We start from the raw sequence: 12,637 nt of genomic DNA on the forward strand, positions 1-12,637 counted from the left end.
GGGGGGGGGGGGGGGGGGGGGGGGGGGGGGGGGAATGAATGAAGAACAAGAAGAAAACTCAGTCTGGAAAAGGTCAGATGTGGAATGTTGACTGGGATTCAAACATCTCATATTTATTTGCCCCTGGAGTTTGCCAGTTGACAATGGAGGCCTTTTCCAGAGCTGCGTGTGCCTATGTGCACACACAGCAAATGCAGGGTTGGTGGGGAAAACATTTGTTGTGTCGTGGCTTCGTGTGTCTTTGCTCCATGACTTTTGCCAGCACTGTGTGTGGAATATGATTGCTCACCTGTCAGGGTGGCCACTTAAAAAAAAGACTGCTTTGCGTACCATTTGCACGTGTCCGTCCATGCAGGGAGCAGCACGACCATCATCCAAGCAGAAATGCAAGATGCCTGCTCATAGTGGGGGAAGTGTGTGACCAGGTGACCAATGTACCTTCTCAGTCTGCTGCACAGGTGTGAACTGGTGCTGGCGGCCACATCAAGGCCCCTGTGCCCCCTCCTTAGAGTTCTTTGCCTTTAAATTGGACTTGGTCTGGACAGCCCTTCAAATGCAGGGAGATTTCAAACAGAAGACTCCGCACTGGAAAATCTTTAGGTAGAGGGACAGTCCGCTGAAAAGTAGGATGCCTGGCCACCCTGACACAAGGGGACTCTCCTCACCCCTTCCTGCCCTCACTAGTTTAAATCTGCAAGGGTTTCAGAAGAAGGTATAAGAAGGATCCTGCTGAATCTGACCAAAGGGCCACTCATTCCAACACCTGTTGCCCCCAGGGGTCAGGCAGATATTTCTGAGAAGCGCATCAGTCAAACAGGAGGGCATCTTACTTCGCCCACTGTCTGTGCTGCTTCCACTCACTAGCGGCCACTCTTCACTGGTGGACTGCCTCTGATGATGGAAGCTCCATCCTGCTGCAGCGGCAGTAGTCCTTCTTTGGTCTTTCTTCTATGAATTTCATGCTCATATGCGCATGTAAAAGTGCTAAAGATGGGCAAAACTACACTTCCCTTTCCAACAACTTTAAAGCATCCTTTTCAATTCGTTTCCCTTCCCTGCTCCAAACAGATGCTTTCTTTTCCATGTTGGCAGCCAAATCCCAAGTTAGTGATGCTCACAATTAGAGTAGGTGCGTTGATATCTATAGAGCTTAACTTAAGCATGGCTTAACTTAATTTCAACTTCAGTCCCATTAATGTCAATGGCTCCACTCTACAGATGACTCAACCTGGATCCAAACCAGGGCAGGACTAGTTAGGCAGCAGAAATGCCCATTCCAGATCCCTGCTATGCTCATGTTGGAAGAACCGAAGACGAAGGTGGCATCTTTCTTTATTTCATGGCCACTTTTGATTAATCATTCCCATTTCAAGGAATAGGAGGGAACTAAATTTCATCAGCTCCAGGGCTGCCATAATTCTCCCTGCTCCAATTAGAGGGCATGTCAGGGACTGAGCATCCACTCCTGGGATGCCTCCGTTTTTCCCTCTCCACCTTCACCATTCTGAGCATGGAAAAGCAAGAGTTGGTCCTCTGAAGGGCGGCCTCATCCTGCACTCACAATCAGCCTGATGGCCTATGCCAGGCAGCCCCATTCCAACAGGGTTGCTTGAGTAGACGAGGTGTTTAGGTACCCGGCGCAGGTGCGCCTGCAGGACTTTGAAAGAAGCCCTCCTTCCTTGGAAAATGATGACAAAAGTGGGCAAGGAGGTTCAGGATGTGGGACAGGGCAGGGAAAGATTGATTTACATACAAGATTGGATTCCCTCCAGAGTGCAGCTGAAACCAAAGAAGCAGGAATGAAAAGGAGGGTCAACGGAAAGTCAGCAATTTTGGCATCGCCATCAAATGTTTATATTGGACACCACAATCCTAACCCTTTCCCATAGCTAAAGGACAGAAAACAGATGCAATTGAACGCCTGATCAAACGTGGCTCCCCGCTCTCTCCCACCCCCAGTGAAGCGGCAGTGGCAACTGTGTCCGGCTGCCAGAGCAGTTCGTGTTTATGCATCGGCCGCCGGCCTGCTTGCCTGCTTGCCTGCTTGCCTGCCTGCCTGCTTGCTTGCTGAGTTCTCAGGCCAGCTCCTCGTGAGGAAAAAAAGCTAGGCTAAACTTGTTATGAATAAAAATAACAATGCCTGTGTAAAGCAACAGGACACACATGCACACAAACGGACGGGACTAAAAAAAACGCAAGAGGTGTCCTCTCCAGGAAGGCAACCCAGCATCTCTGGGGGTGGCATTCTGCACCTGCGGTGCCACCACTGAGCAATCCCCGTCTCCTGTAGCCTTTGGGACCTGAGCAGCTCCACTTTCTCTTTGTCACCCAGTAAGAGTTCACCGTCCGCACTGAGCAGCAGGCCTGCGGTTTCCACCCTCTTGAACTGCACCTGGGTGCAAGGATGGTGACCGGGGGGGCTGGGGGGAGTCCTTCGCCTTGTTAGGGCTCCCAATGTAATAGCAGTAGTGCAAGTCCCCCATTGCGACACATGTTTGTTTCCTTGAAACATCTGTCATTTGTTTCAAGAGAGACAATCCACATCCTCCGCTTGGCTTGGCTTGGCAGTGTGTGTGCAGCCATCTCCAACCACAATGTTGCTTTTATTTCATTCTCTCTATCTTTATCCAGATGCTCTCCACAGGACCACTGCGCTTGCATGCTTGCAATTCTGAGCATTTTACTCGCTCTCCTTTTCTGTGGCTCACTTGTTCGTTTGTTTGTTGAGCAACTTACAGGCTTCATTTCTCACGTTCCAGTTCTGGGAACCATCCCACTAATTCCACCCCATCCTACTTCATTTATTTTCCTGTCCTAGGAATTCAAGCTCATCGTATGTTGTACTTTGATATAACTCCCCCGAAAGCCTGACACTGTTTGCTCCAGTTTCTATCCTGCTATTGAATTAGGGGCTTTGCTAGGCACTTCTATTGTGGTGTATCGGCCCTCCAGGCTTGCCATGCCAGGAAGTGCCCAAATCAGCTCCCTGGAACTGTTCTTTCCATTTCGGTCCAGGGCCTTTTCTCAATACGTCTTTTGTCTTAAAGCTTGTTCTTGTTGACTTCGCATCATCTGAGTGTCCTTCTCTTAACACTCTACAGCCACAACTCCCTATCTTTCAAGCTTAGATGTATTTATTTCTGGAATTTTGTCTAACCCGGGATATAGGGTTAGAATCACAGAATCATGGAATAGTCGAGTTGGAAGGGCCAGAGGGCCACCAGGTCCAGCCCCCTTGTCCGTGCAGGACTCCCATTGAGACCGTCCCTCTCGGATGGCTTAAAGCCTTTTTGAACTGCTCCACCACACTTATGCCAAACACAGCAGGTTGGATCCAGGCTCTGCCTTTCCACACCTGCCTTCACAGGTGTCTTTGCCAGATTTGGGAGGTGGCACCCCCTCCTCCCTACCAATCACAACATTCCCCATTCACCAGGGTTCTCCAGCCCTCTGCATAGCAGAGAAGCCCACATGCCCATGTGCTTAAGCCTGGAGCCAGCCCGTGTCTCCTGCCCTTGTGAGGTGCAGCCCACCTGTTATTTATTACATCCAAAGGGCTGGATGCAGAATTTGCCTTCTGTAAGAGCAAGGTCTCTCCACCTGATTTGGGGGGATCCCTGTTCTCCCCCCACCCCGCCCCCCAATTTAGCAGGGGCTTCTGGTTCTCTCTGTAGTATTTGCATAGGGCTGGAGAGGCTGCAGCAGCGAGGAGGGGTGGGAAAGTTCGTTTCTGCCAACCCCATTGATCTAGAGCAATCTGAATCCAGCCTAAGGTGACCTGGTTTTCTTGTGGAATGTTTAGTTCTTCCTCAGCAACATAAATGAAATACCTTTGCAAGAGCTGAGCTGCCAGATCAAACCAGCACTTGATTTTCAGAAGGCCGAGTTCTCAGACCAAAACCAGGACACAGGATCTTGGTGGGGCTGGCATGGCTCGCCTGGTTGTGAGGAGAAGAGGCAGCGACTTGCACAAGCCAAAGCTCCCCGGTTCTACCTAGAACCAAACCAAGCATAGCCCTGCCTGCAGATGGGGGCAGCCAGCGCGCCAGCACTCGGCACAAAGCACGAGACTGTGCTAGAGGTTGGCTGCAAGTCAGTGCAGAGCCAACTAACGAGTGCTGATCCGCTCTCCAGCCTGGGAATGTAGCGGCAGGATGAAGTGGGGCATCCAAGACTTTGATGTGGGCACAACGTGAAAGAAAGCAAATATTAAAGAACCAGTGCAAATTCATTTTGATGCAGACGCTTCATATACTCTGGGAATCAAGCCTCTGCTCGCTCGCTCTCTTTTTTTAGCCAGTTTACTGCATGACTCACCAAGCTTTTGTGCAGTTGCTTTTTCAGGATGCAGGGCCCTGCAACATCCATGGTGACTGCTTTGCACATCGTCAGGCTCCTTTCATTCCACAGTCTGCTCAAGGATGGAATCAGATTTTGCAGAAAAATATTCATATATATCTGTGCAAGTTTGGAGTTACATAATACACACTTCTGAGAATGTGCAAATCCCCCCAGATATGCAGATCTCTGCAAAATGCTTATTTTAATGCTTTAAGCTTATAGGGGAAATAAGCTTTTGTTCTATTTCATGTATTTTTCTCTAATTAAATTTGTGTAAAACTATGTACTTAAAAAAAAAAAACCATTGACAAGTCTGCAGAATCCATGCATCCATGGAAAAGCCAGTCTGTTGTGGGATTTATGGATCCACTTCTTAGAAACTGGAATTCATTTGAGTCTGTTGCAGATTCCTCTGCCACTTCTCTTACTTTGTAGTGGTGCCCAGAACAGGTTCTGAAATTGCCAAACGTGCCACAGGGCCAAAAGGTTGCCTATTCCCGAATTCACTCATTTGACAAGACATCGTATGCCAGCAATTGCTCTCTGTGCATGAAACAAGCCACCAACACAAAGTGTTGCTGATTAAAAGCTGAAGATCTTTAATCAAACTCATTTTTTATTACCATGCAGTCAGAATTAAACAGTGGAGCTTCTTCCCAAGCAAGTGTACCTAGGATTGCAGTCAGGTCCTGTAAATTGTGAGATTTTGTGAGTGGTTTGTTTGTTTTGGATGTTTGTACTTTATGATGGAGTTTTTAACCAGATTGTTCACTCCTTTGAATATAATTAATAGAAATATTGGGTATCTCTTTCCTAGGGATGAGTTTTCTAGGAGGCCACCATAGTGAATTCCTTCACTTCAGAATTCACCAGTAGAAAGGATACCTTTGGATTCTCTGATAAAGTATGATAGATTCAGAAACTTCAGAGACACTTTAAAGTCACAATAAAGCTAGGTGGCTATGTACCCTCTTTTACATAGGACATTCTTTATTTGGAGGGCTGTCTGTCCAATTCTGATTGAAAGATAAAGAACCCAAAGGAGGGAAAGCAGCCAGAAACTTTGAGGTTTGCCCATCAACATTAGCAGCTGGACAGCAGGCTGAATGGGTTCACAGGTGACCTGGTCAGCTTTTTCAGTACTATGAGATGTCTTGTAATTCTGCTTAAATAATGTGTTTTTCTTTTGAATTTCATATGCAAAAGTTTTGCATTTGTTCTCTTCTTTGGAAAAGTGGAAGTAGTTACCATAAACACTGCAGAGTATAGCAGAAACAAGGATTATGAATGCATTATCAGCACAAAGATGGCACCAACTGTTTGATTCTTAGGAAATGACTAATGATGAGTGTCACCAGGTCAGACTCTTGCAATGGATCCTGGCTCTGTTTGGTTTGACTGTTGTCAGAGCCTGACCCCTATCAGCCCCAGCTAGCTGGGCCAATGATTAGGGAGGGTGGGATTTGTATTTCAACAGCCTCTGGAGGGGCATGGCTTCCATAGCCCTGTTCGAGATACGTAGCTGAAATCCAGCCCATGTCAAAAGCAATTTCTCATAAAAGGAGATGCCAACTTTCTTGTCCAGGCCACATAAGATGAGGCCTACCTTTGTTTAAATACACTAAAAGGCAACCTTCCCCCATCCTGGTGCTTTTCAGATTCCTATGGCCAATGTGGCCGGGAATGATGGGAGTTGCAGTCCAACACATCTGAAGGGCACCAGAATGGGGAAGGCTGCACTAAAAGGTGATCAGGCAAGAGATTGCACCTTAGGGGAGCAAAAGTAGTTACTGCATTCAATATTATCTTGGCGGGGAAGTGAAATTCCTGCCTGCCTATCCTCAGAAGAACTCCAGGTGGAGGGAACATTTTCTGGCATGGCAATAGGGCTGCTGCTGCCTTGTAACTTGGACCCTGGGCTTAGATGGTAACCCTCCCATTGAAGCAAAGACAAGGCGGTTCATTCTCACTGTGGGTCCTCTTGTCAGTCCTGCATCCGCCACCTGCCACGTAGTCCGCCTGGAGCAGGTGAGAAAGGGGCCAAAGGGGAACTGGGAAGGGGACTAGCAGAAGGCTGGCCTAGCCTTCTGTATCAAGGGTTGATTTACTGTGCAATCCTATGCATAGCAATTCAGAAGCAGATCCCATCGAGTTCAATGGGCCCTCTCACAGGTAAGTGGGTATTAGATTGGAGGGCTAGAGATGTCAGCCTGTAAAACAAATGGCAATTCTGCATGAAGCTAACGAGGGTGGCTGTATGTTCTACTTTAAAGATACTTCCCCGGTGGCAACTTCTATTCGAAGGTCTGTCCAGCCCAAGGCTGGTTTAAGGCCAAAAAACCCCCAGGAGGGGGAGCTCTGGGGTGGAGAGGGGCTTGAATTTGCCCATCAACCTTCCTACCTGGAGAGCAGAGCAAGGCACACAGGTAATCTGCTCCCATCTTCCCCATGATGGGGAGATGGATGCTGTTTCTGATTAAATCCTAGTTCTTATTTCTGAATGTACATCTAAGGTATATCCATTGCCACGTGCAGACTTGCTTGCCAAGCTCGAGTGCCTGCATGGAGTTTGATGGGGTTCCTTCCTCCAAGCTCAACTGCCATTTGAGATGTGGGAGAAGAGCCCCCTTCCATCCCTTCCGTCAGCTCCTTTCTTATTTGTTGGATTTCGCTCACAGGTTTTGTCCTGCCCCCACGGCCTGACCCAGTCAAGCCTCTCTTAAGGAGATCATAAATCCTTCTGTGGCTGGTAAATAATACACGAAGCAGCTTCTGAGGGGGTCTCTCCTCCTCTCTAACAGCCTTTTGCCAGTTGGTTAAAAAATGCTTTTCAGGAAGGCATTTGGGCTGCAAATTGATGCTTTATGGAATTGATTTTAACTGTCCCTGAGCTTTGGGATGATTTTGATTGCTGTTGTGTGCTGTTATTTCTGGCTACTCTTTTAGCATGCTGGCATTATTGTGAGATGTGTTTGACTGTGAATTTATGGTTGCATCTTTCCTGTGAGTCACATCGGGTTGTTTGGAGGAAAAGCAGATGCAAATGCTTCAAACCAAGAAATAAATAACCATTTCGCCTCAGGGGATGTCAGGCCTCGCTGGACCAAGCTGTGTAAATAGATCAGCTGACCTCTCATGGAGCACAATGTGCATAAGCCCTGCCTTACTCCAGATGGGCTGTCCATGTAGCCTAGGACTGGCTGCTCTTCCGAAACTCAGGCAGCCGTCGGGGCTTCCAATCATGTGCTTCTGGACCTTTGGAGCCAGAGATGCCGGGAATCTGGGAACATCAGTGTGCACAGGAGCTGGTCTTCTACTGTGGAGCCCCTGCTTCCCTCAGGTCCTCCCCTGGGGGTATCCTCACAGCTGCCCTACATGCCACGGTGGCAACACACCCATAAAGAACACCGTCACTGTTGCGAGAGCTGTGCACCTTTTCCACCTGCTGGCATGGACTCACACCAGTTGCACTTCTGTGAGCTCAGCCCAGGAGCTGTTCTCGCATTCCCAAGCAGGGTGGGAGAAGAGATGGAAAGGCCCAAGAAAAAATGGGGAGGGGACAGAAAAATCAGCGGCAGGGAAAACATTTCCCCCCATTTTGCACCAGGTGTTTTAGGAGAAAAATTGGGCTGTTTAGAAATTTTCCCCATTTTTCTAGCTCCCCCAACCAGGTTTTCTCTCCTCCTCCTCACATTACATTTCTATCTTACCCTTTTCCCTCCTGCAAGGAACCCAAAGTGGCTAACATAGACTTCATCCTCTCCATCTTACCTTCATAAGAACCCTACGAGGTAGGTTACTCTGAGGGGCCATGACTTGTCCAGAGTCACCTGGTGAACTTCACAGCCAAACGGGGACTAGAACCCAGGTCTTTAGAGTCCCAGTCCTGCATTCGAGCCACAACCCCAGCCTGGCTCTCGCTATATCCACGTCTACGAGTCTGGCCAGCTGTGGGCTGCACAGCAGAGTTCTGCCCAGTTTGGCTTCGCCTGTGCCTGCAGCTTGTGGTGGCGAAGGAACCCCCTGCTGGCATCCTCCCTCCCTTTCTGGGCTACCCTGAGAGGTGCAGGGGCACCCTCCCTCCATGGATCCCTTCCCAGCCCCCAGCTGCCTCCTGCCCAGCAGTTTGAAACAGGAGATCTTCTGCGCCCCCTTTTCTACATGGCCAGGCTCACTGGAGCCAGCCCTAAATCGAAATAAACTATTTTAACCTGAAGTCAGCTTGCAGCCCCAGCTTCTTCCGCTGGTTTAACTCCCCATTAAATCATAATATATTGCCTCTGTAGGCATCTCAATGCACTTTGTAATATTCACTGGTGTGTGATTCATCCTGTGAGATCTTTGTGAAGGAGTCAGGTCAATTTGCTTGTTACTGGCAGGTTATAACTACACAGCAGCGCAGAGCAAGTAAATTTTACCCTCAGACTCCGCTATGCAAATCCCAAACCTGCCTCCCCCACCCTTGATGAGTCACAGCAATGGCATGCTTAATTGTGGGGTGGGGGGTGCAAGGGCCAAGGGGAGTTCATGTTCCTGCAGCCCAATATTTGGCAGGTTGCTTGGCCCCAACTTCGTAATTAGGCCATTCATGAAGAGAGAGGTGGTGTTAAGGAATGATTTGCTGGGCAGAGGTCCCGATTCTTTCCTTTGGAGCTCCAGAGCTCTGTCCCACCACCCCGCTGCCCATGGCCTTTGCCGAAAGAGAGGCCCAGAGGCCCCAGGGGTCTCTGGGGCATCCGATCCCCCTGGATTAGCTGGCTTTTGCCCACCTGTGCTTTACCCCTTGCTTTTTGCCCGAGGGCTTTTCATTTTCTGAAACCAAGTGCCTTCCTCAATCCTATCTATACATCTCTTTTGTACAAAGAGGTGAAAAGAGGGGTGTCCTTAGGACACAGATAAACACAGAGAGAGAGATTGCTGGGTTTATGTAAATTAGCTCATGCTTGTTTGTTTTTGTCTGGTGGGACCCATCCCCAAAACCATTGTGGTATGTAGCACTGACCCTGGGTGGATCCACTGTATATGTTGAGGTGATCTGGGGTGGCTCATCAAGGATTTCTGACATGCAGTTGCTTAAAAATGGCATCCATTCGTCTTACAGTTTTTATTCTATGTTCCACTTTATGGTAGCGCTTGGCTTTGCTCGGGAAAGCAGCGGCCACAAAGAGAGTTTCAGGAGCAAGACCACAACACTGGGTGAGGGGGGAAATGGGACCCTTTCCCTGACGGTGGTCCTGATCCAGGCTCTACCACTAGCACCCTGCTTCTGTTGAACAGAGAAAAACCGAGCACCCAGTTGCTAGTTATGTCTTTAACATAACCTGGGGCTGTGTTCCATGCTAATCTAAATAAAGTACAGTTAATTTCAATTAGTCTACTCTAAGCAAGAATTGTATTAGATATCACTCAACTGTACTTGGGTTTGGCCCTAAAATAGGTTGTAAAATAATCCATCATGAGGAAGAGTTGGATACAGAGAATTTTTTCCCCTTGGTCCCTCCTGGCCTAGGACTCAGGATCAGGTAGTGAAACTGCTTGGCAAGTTTGTTCAATGTGCAATTAATTTGTGGAACTCTTTGCCACAAGAAGTGGCAGAGCCCACTCACTTGGATGGCTTTAAGAAGGGATGCAAAACACACATAAATGGAAGGACTCTGAATGGCTTTTAGCCATGCCAATTAATAAAGACCCAGGTTCAGAGAATCAGTATGTTTACCAACCTTTGGAGTGAACAAAGCTATCAGGGTGGATTATCAGGTTCTAAATGTTTCTACTTTAAGTTTATCCCATCCCATGTCTGGTATTTTTCAAAATTCTGCAGAAAAAATCAGCATGTATTTTCATATGCATTTCTCCTAATATGCATGTTTGCCCTTTCCCAAATGTAGACATTTTTATAATACTTTCCCAAACATATGCATTTCTGCACACAATAGTTCATGTTATTATGAGTTTTTGTGCTCACTTTCTTCATATACATTTTTGCATGCACTCATCAAAAACACTTTTGTGCACAATTTTCTGATTTGAAAACTGCATGGCAAAGCAAACTGTGCAAACTGCATATATCACCTTATAACAGCATTTCATTTCATATGCAGGTCTAGGGACTGTGCATTCTCTAAAAATTTCCAGCAGGGTAACTGTGTTTTTCTATGGGAACAAAAACAACAAAGAATTTTGTGGTACCTTAAAGACTAACAAATTTATTCTGGCATAAACATTTATAGGCTAATAGAGTTGACTCCATGAATAAGAAAAAGGACAATCCAATGCATGTTTAGACAACTTCTAGCATTCCCCAGCAAGCAAAGGACTGTGCCCAAAATTAGTTAGTCCAGTCATTCGGCTTCACAGGCAGACAGCTGGGCACCGGGTGTTCCTCCTTCTCTCGGTCACTGTTGCCTGGGCTGCTGTGAGAGCTGTTACTTGAAATTACTTCTATTAAAACATGAATGCCTTGGATATAGAAAAAAGGTGCTGATTTTTTTGTAGTTCAGGAAAGAGAAGAAAGAAAGAAGAAAAGCGGCTTGGTTGCCCTTGAAAACAGGTCTATAAGCTTGATTCAAGCAAGTTCGGATGTACTGCAAAAATATGAACCCATTCATTTTGGTTCCACTCCATCCTTATTCTCCCTGCGCTTTCATCGGTTTTAATTATGTGCTTTTGTGTGTGCCTGTGAAAGGGCATTTTTGGCCACAGTGCCAGCCTGCGGAACCCCCCGGGACCTAATTTGCTCTCCCTTTGGCAACCACCATTCATTCTCCCAGGCACCAAGGGCTTCATTCTTGATAAGTGGGCACAGGAGTGCGTGCAAGTGGGCAGAGCCATCTTTAGAAAAGAAGGACAAGATCCAGTGGCTGGGCTTGTGCTGAAGGTCTGTGTTGAGTATCCCCCCTACCCCTGCACCCCTTTTAAAGCTTGTTCTCAGCCACACAGAACTTTTTTGCATTATCCCTCTCCATAAAGGGAAAGTAACAATGTCAGCTCCAGGGCTCACGTACCTCCCCTGCACCCCTTTGTCAAGAGCCTACTGTAGGAATGAGAGGATTTTGGATCCAGGGGCTCCAAAACCTCCTGGGACCCATCTCCAGCCCCCACCCTGCAGGTCTCTTTTCAGCCTGTGCTACCATGGATGTTCTGACTCCAGGGAGCAGTGGAAGCAAAGCTTTCCGCCATTCTGATGAGGTAATGGAATTTCCCATGGCAGGTCCTCCTTCCTTCTCTGTCCATGGAGTTCCCTCTGCACCCATGAAGCTTCGAGAGAGCTGCCCCGTGACTGCAGGACAGTGCCAACAGTCTGCTGTTGGGGTTATTGAAGGATTTCCCTTTTTTATTACTGCCCCTTCTGTTTTGTTTTTATTGGTCTGGAATAATTTCTTATGGATCCTTAACTTTGCTAAATAAATAAGGAATATTTTCAAAGATTACAATCCCCATATATGTTGGATGGTGCAGTCCCCCCACCCTAAAAAAAGCTAAAAAAATAAAACATGCCTACAGCATTCTTGGCTTATTAGGGGAAAAAAATCAAAATGGGGGGAAATGTCCCAGAACCTTCATTTGGGCAAGCAAAAATGACAAAATTAAAGAGCTAGCTCTAGAGTTTCACCAGCCCCTCCCCCGGGTGTGATGTTAAAAGAGCATGAGAGTGCCAGTTTAGAGCATGACAGGCACCCCACTTCTGCGATATCATGCTTTGGTCTCACGGTGAGTCTGGGAAGCTCTGCGCAGACTTGTTTGCACAAAACTGGAATGATCTGGGGTTATACCAAAAATTGCTGGGTAGGATGTCCACTTACACATTGTGAAAAAAGAGAAAATGATTGCCGAGAGAGAGGGCACAGATCTGCATACAATCTTCAGGTGCATGGAAGCGACTTTAGAAATAATGAGTTGAGCCTATATCTAACCATACTTTGAGTAGATCCATTGAAAACAATGGGATTAAATTGTGACCAACTGTCCATTGCTTTTAATGGGTCACTTCTGAGTATGAGCAAGCCCGAACTCAACCCAGTGGATGTAACTTAAATAGAAATACCGTTCAGAGGAATGACTGGGACCAGGAGACTTGTGAGCCTCGCTCAGCCTCTGGTCCAGCCTGTGCAATCACTGATGGGCAATTCAAGGCCCAGGGTACTGAAACCTGAAACCTGAAACCAGATTGGACCAGGCAGAAGATATATTGGGGGAGGGAAAATGCAGTCCTCCAGATGCTGTTGGGCCACCACCGTCTTCATTCCCAACCACTGGTCTTGCTGGAGAGAGCTGATGGCGACTGCAGCCCAGCAAT

At 47.4% G+C, this 12,637-nt stretch overlaps 1 protein-coding gene across 1 annotated transcript in view; it reads left to right on the top strand.

Annotated features, from left to right (window-relative positions):
* Positions 1-12,637, top strand: part of NGFR (nerve growth factor receptor) — a 38,950-nt gene that overhangs the window by 10,972 nt on the left and 15,341 nt on the right. The gene's annotated exons all lie outside the window — the stretch shown is intronic.

Source organism: Varanus komodoensis, unplaced genomic scaffold (genome assembly GCF_004798865.1).
Source record: "Varanus komodoensis strain SLA01 unplaced genomic scaffold, ASM479886v1 scaffold45, whole genome shotgun sequence".
Classification (NCBI taxonomy): Eukaryota; Metazoa; Chordata; class Lepidosauria; order Squamata; family Varanidae; genus Varanus; species Varanus komodoensis.